Source organism: Lynx canadensis, chromosome C2 (genome assembly GCF_007474595.2).
Source record: "Lynx canadensis isolate LIC74 chromosome C2, mLynCan4.pri.v2, whole genome shotgun sequence".
Classification (NCBI taxonomy): domain Eukaryota; kingdom Metazoa; phylum Chordata; class Mammalia; order Carnivora; family Felidae; genus Lynx; species Lynx canadensis.
The window spans coordinates 39,142,319-39,148,197 of NC_044311.2; positions in this window are offsets into that span (position 1 = coordinate 39,142,319).

The window sequence follows — 5,879 nt, forward strand, 5'->3', positions numbered from 1 at the left end:
CTTTTCATACTATCTCTTAACTTCAAATATCCAAAATTTTTTTAATGGAAAGTGAGGTTGTGTAATCAGTTTTTTTCTTCTTGCATGTATATTTTTTCCTCTTGCATGATATCATTTTCAGAAACTATCTGGTTGGATATGAGCTGAACTTAAGTTTGTGTGTTTTCTCCTGGTTTTCTGTTGTAAACTTTTTTAATAATAGGTAACTTTTACTCTTGAAATGGGAGTTTTAAAACTTCATTATGGATTTTTTCAACTGTATACAACAGAATAACATAATGAACAATAGTTGACTATAGTTTTATACTAACTTCAAAAGTTAGCAACCTATGGCCAAACTTATTTTATCTATATCCCAACCTACTTGCCCCAGGTTATTTTGAGCAAATCTGAGAGATGTTATTTGATTTGACATAACACATTTCTCTTCCAACAAAATCATGGTACCATTTCACATCTAAAAATTAACAGTAATACCTATCAGTTCTCACCAAAGCAGGAAAGCTCTCAAATACCACCATCTTTTCTCAAAAGTAATTTGATAATCTCTGTATGGATAAGAGATTATGGATAATAACTACAATGGACCAGAACAATTTAAATATGTAAATTATGCATTCCAAATGTTAATAGCAAACAAAGATAAACCAATTCAGTCACCTTTGGAGGGGTATTAAGGAGTTATTCTGGAAACTGATTACTTGGAGATAAAGAAGCATTCATCCTGCCTTATCCTAGGGTAATCAAATAATTGAGTGGAAGAATTTATAAAATATGTAGAGTTATTCCAGTTAATAAATGCAGGAGTGTTAGAATATCACCATTTCACAATTCCTAATCAGAGTTAGGCAATGGCCATCAATCACTCCTGAAGCCATTAATTGAAAAGCTGAGGAGGAACTTTGTGTGGGTACATCAAGATGACAAGACTTGAACTCATTGGTCTATTTTAATATCCCTTATACTATGACTCAAAAGAAAAAAGAAAACTGATCAAGCCCCTAGTTCTATTAATAGGAAGTACATGACACAAGGAAACATGTCAAAAGCTACCATGGGCAAGCAGTCAACAAAATCTATAACAGGGGCAATTCTACAGGGTAACTGACTTGGTTTTGTTTAACAAATTGCAAGGAAAAAGAGAGGGACCCTTTACGTTAAAGAATCTTAATAAACACATAGAGTAAATGCAAATGCCACCTTTGAATCCTGACTTGAACAAAACAACTTTAAAACTGGAAACAAATTTAGACAAGTGAACCTATATAAGGTCTTGGGTAACCTTACCTACTTTAATTTTGCACTTGCTCTAATATGTGGAAAAACCATAGAAGTCCTTATTTTAGACTGAGTTATAGTACAGACTATAACTCAGTCTATACTAAGTTAACTATTGTCTAAATCTTGGATAAGAATATTTTGCTTTTTCTTTTGAAAAATTATTTGCCCATGGTCTCAAAAATAGATAGTGGCAGAACTGGAACTCAACAATGATTTTCTGATTGACTTCCAACATTCTTCCTACTATACCATATTGCAACTCTTGAGAACCAGAAGCATATATATAGTTGAAGGAAAAATTATGTAAATGTAAAAAACATATGCATTTCCTCAATTATTATAAATTAGGAGAGGGGAAGATTTGTGAGGGCAAGGAGAGGTAGATCCTGAGTGAGATACAGATGAGGTAAAAAAGAAGAGGAAGTCAGGGTTAAGAGAGATGAGGAAAAGGGTTTGAAAACGAGAAAGAAAATCTCAAAAGGGTAAAATCTTAAGGCTTCTCCTATATCGATAATGACTTAGATTGCTATTCCCATCATGAATTTACTAGTATACTATCTCTAGGGGTCTACTAGCCTTTTTTTTTTTTTTTTTTTTTTTACTTTCACCTTCTGTATCCTACAGATAATGTTTAACTGTATGCTATGTCTTGTACCCTAAGTTCTAAGAATATGGCCTTGTAAGATAGTCTACCTTGTAAGGTGACAGACCATTTAAAACTCAGCAGTTTGAGTTCAGTCAAGCATGGTTTTTTTGCTATTTTAGTTTTCCTATGTATATCTCATATGTTTAGGTAATTAAATACTGAAAGAAATCTCTTATAGGCTGTTAGATGAAGGTAGAGCTGGTGAAAGCAATGATCTTTCAGCATTTCATTTTAATCCTGAAACAAAGTCAATGGCCCTCCAATGCCATTAAATAGTCTCTTTAATTTTCTTTTTTCCTTTTTGTAGTTAAAGATCTTGTTACTGATTTTAGTTTCCTGTAATGTTTTCATCCATTTTTTTAGCTACCTAAATTACTTCATTATACTTGCAGTCTCCTAAGGACTTTTATGGAGGTTATCTTTCCATTTTTTTAATAATCAGTAATATTGGGTTCGTGGGAAGGGAGTGGTGAGGAGAATACACCCAGCCCAAATTATTTTCTGAGATTTGCTTTAAAAGGTGTGTTTTTTTAACTGTCTTATCAACAATTCTAGAAGTCAACCTTTTGGATTTGTTTTTTAATCAATGCCTATATTTTTATAGTAATACCATCATGGGTTGAGTTTCTTTGCTTTACTCACTTTTATCCGGACACTAATCTTTTGTGGTCCTTTTATGTAATGATTTTCAGACAATTTTCAAATGTTTAGGAAAGTAGGATAAGGTAAGAATTGAATCCTAGGCAGATTTTGGTCTTAATGAAACTGGTTAATGATATTTGGTGCACTCTTAGATATGATGAAGTTTTGAGGATAGTTCTTCCCTATCTTCCTCTACCTGTATTCTTTAAAAAGTCTCTTGCTGTTGTTAAAGACATAAATAGGAATCTCTAACACTTAACACTTGTCTCCCATGGAAAAATAATGTTTCTCTTAAGTCATTTGAGAAAAGGCAATTAAAAAGAGGAAATACAGTCATCTTTGAACTGTTAAAAGTGTATACTTAGATGTTTCTGAGAGGCAGTCTGAATCTGTCCTTTGACAGTTGCCAGTTTTTAGCCTAGACAAATTATTTAACATCTCTGAGATAGTATTCACATTAAAGAAACTCAGAATTTCCTGTTTGACTCTGACAAGTTTACTGGACAGATGGGGTAATGTATAGGAAAACACTTTATAGCTGCAAAGTGCTATTACAAGTATATTGTAATAAATGTAGATTGCTTGCCCAGAGAAAGAAGGAGCTTCATTCAAGAACTAAATAATTGGCTTTTTGCTAGCTATCAGTGAACAGCCACCATGGCTTTTACCTCTTTATAACTAAGATTAAATAGTTTTAGCAGTGGGAGAGGCAGCAGATATTTTCAGAAAACTTTTCGTGGTTTAGCTGAAATTGCCAAAGATGTGATTCAGCATGATAATTTTAAGGGGTTCCAGTTTCTTGTGCTTAATGGGATAATAATTTATAATCAAGAAAAAAAAATTCACAATCTTTTGGGGAAGGAGGGTTCTCGTTCTTGAAGCTTCATTTTTTTCATCTTCTGTTGAAAAAAAGTAAGAAAAAAATGTCAGTTACCATGATACTTTAGGTATGTCTACTTGTCTTCAGCTCATGGTTTCATTTAGAATTTTCTTTAGTTTATCTGATCAAATTTAAAAGGAACCAGTTTCTATAACTTAAGTCTTAAAATTCTCAAAAGAGGAAACACAGTGGTAAAAGACATGGCAAAATATGCAAGCTTACCATTGATAATAAACTACCTCATCTCAACCTTCTTCATTGGAAGGTGGCAGTACCAGTAAAAATGGTAGGATCAAATGAAGAGTTTTCCTCTTGGCTTGGCAGAACAGGAGTCTTAGGCAAGGATTTAGTGAAGGGACAGGGAGTGCTAGGAGGCAAGAGACATTCCTGGATAGAAACATACTTTCTTTGCCGCCTCCCCACACCCACCCTGTTTCTGTACCTTAGCCCTTCTTTTCCTCAATAAGTAACTGCTTAATGCTGTTTGTGTTAGATTGCATTACATACATATAATTTATATAGTGGAGATCATACTGTATAATAGGGATCATGTGAGTCTTCAGCTGTTTTTGTTCTATTTTTTTTTCATGATCAGCCTCGATCAGTCTAAATTTATTTCATTCTTCTAAATCAGGGTGGCAAACATTTTCTTTAAATATCAGATAGTAGGGGCGCCTGGGTGGCTCAGTCGGTTAAGTGTCCGACTTCAGCTCAGGTCATGATCTCTCGGTCTGTGAGTTCGAGCCCCGCGTTGGGCTCTGTGCTGACAGCTCAGAGCCTGGAGCCTGTTTCAGATTCTGTGTCTCCCTCTCTCTGATCCTCCCCTGTTCATGCTCTGTCTCTCACTATCTCAAAAATAAATAAAACGTTAAAAAAAATTAAAAAAAATAAATATCAGATAGTAAATATTTTAGACTTTACAGGCTATGTAGTCTTTGTTGCTGTTACTAAATTCTACCATTGTATACCACAAAAGCAGCCACAGACAATACATAAATTCATAAGCATGGTTGTTTCAATAAAGCTTTATTTGTAAAAAAACAAGACAAGTTTGGCTCATAGTTTCAGTTTACCAACCCATCCTAAATTATTACATCGTATTTCTGCATAAAAATAGTCATACTTTGGGGCTCAGTCGATTAAGCTTCCGACTCTTGATCTTGGCTCAGGTCATGATCTCAGGGTTTGTGAGTTAGAGCCCCCATGTAAGGCTCTGCGCTGACAGAGCAGAGAGCTGAGCCTGCTTGGTATTCTATCTGTCCCCTTCTCTCTGACCCTCCCAACTCATGCTCTCTCTCTCCCTCTCAAAATAATTAAATAAATATTTAAAAAACATAGGTTCTCTAGTTAACCATATTCAGTTTTTCACTATTAAACATTACCGTTATGAATATCCTTATACAAATAATCCTGTACATGTGTGAGTACTTTGTAGGAAGTGAAATTCACAGGTCAAAGATGTGTGTATTTAAGAATAAATAAAGCTTCTAAATTCTCCAAAGGCCTTTACTAGCTTATACTTCCGAAAACTATATAAGAATGGGCTTCTTATTGCCTCCCAACACTATTATTTTTAAAATTTTTACCAATATTATGTGCAAAATACTATTTCCTTGTTTTTATTTGCAACTGCTTAATAATTTGATGAAGTTTGAGAGAACCAGTAACACCCCTTTACCTTCCTGCATGATTTAGAATAAATTAAGAGGCATATGTAGGAGTCAAGATATAGACTATGACCTATGCTATTGATAAAGCTGTTGGACAGCTTGGCCTATAGCTGTGATAACTATAGTTTTCCAAATACAATATCCTAGAATTAATCTTCCCCACTTTTATCACAGGAAGAATAGGAAAACAACAGACCTTCTGCCATTAGCAGTCTCTCCTTGGAAAAAAATACATGAAGAAACAGAATTTGTGATTCATGGGATAGTCATATCCTAGAAGGAAAGAGAGAAAGTGGCTGAACTGCACATGACAAGTTCCCTTTCCCAAACTTACCAGTTAGAAGAGTCACTGGGAAAGGGACGAAGACAGATCAGGAGTGCCACTTTTAGGCAGTCCTTCCATCAGGAAAAATGAATAGGAAGTCAATGTTTTCCCACAACACTCCAGCCTTAGGCTGACCATCTTTCCAATGAATTTGATGGCTATTTACTTTTTGTGAACTGCTTATTCTTATTCCTTGCCCATTTTTAAACCCTGACTTGTTCACATTTGTCTATAGCTTTATAGGAGTACTCCGTTCTTATTAAAGATATTAGTCTTCGGTTATTCGTTGAAATTACTGTATTTATTGAAATCTAAGATGCCGTTGCTTATAAGACACTTTTATTTTATATACTTCTAAGGGGGAGGGGAGGTTTAAAAAAAACAGTTAAGTAAGCTGTCTCACAGTGAGTCTTCTCACTCAGAATTTTTGTATTA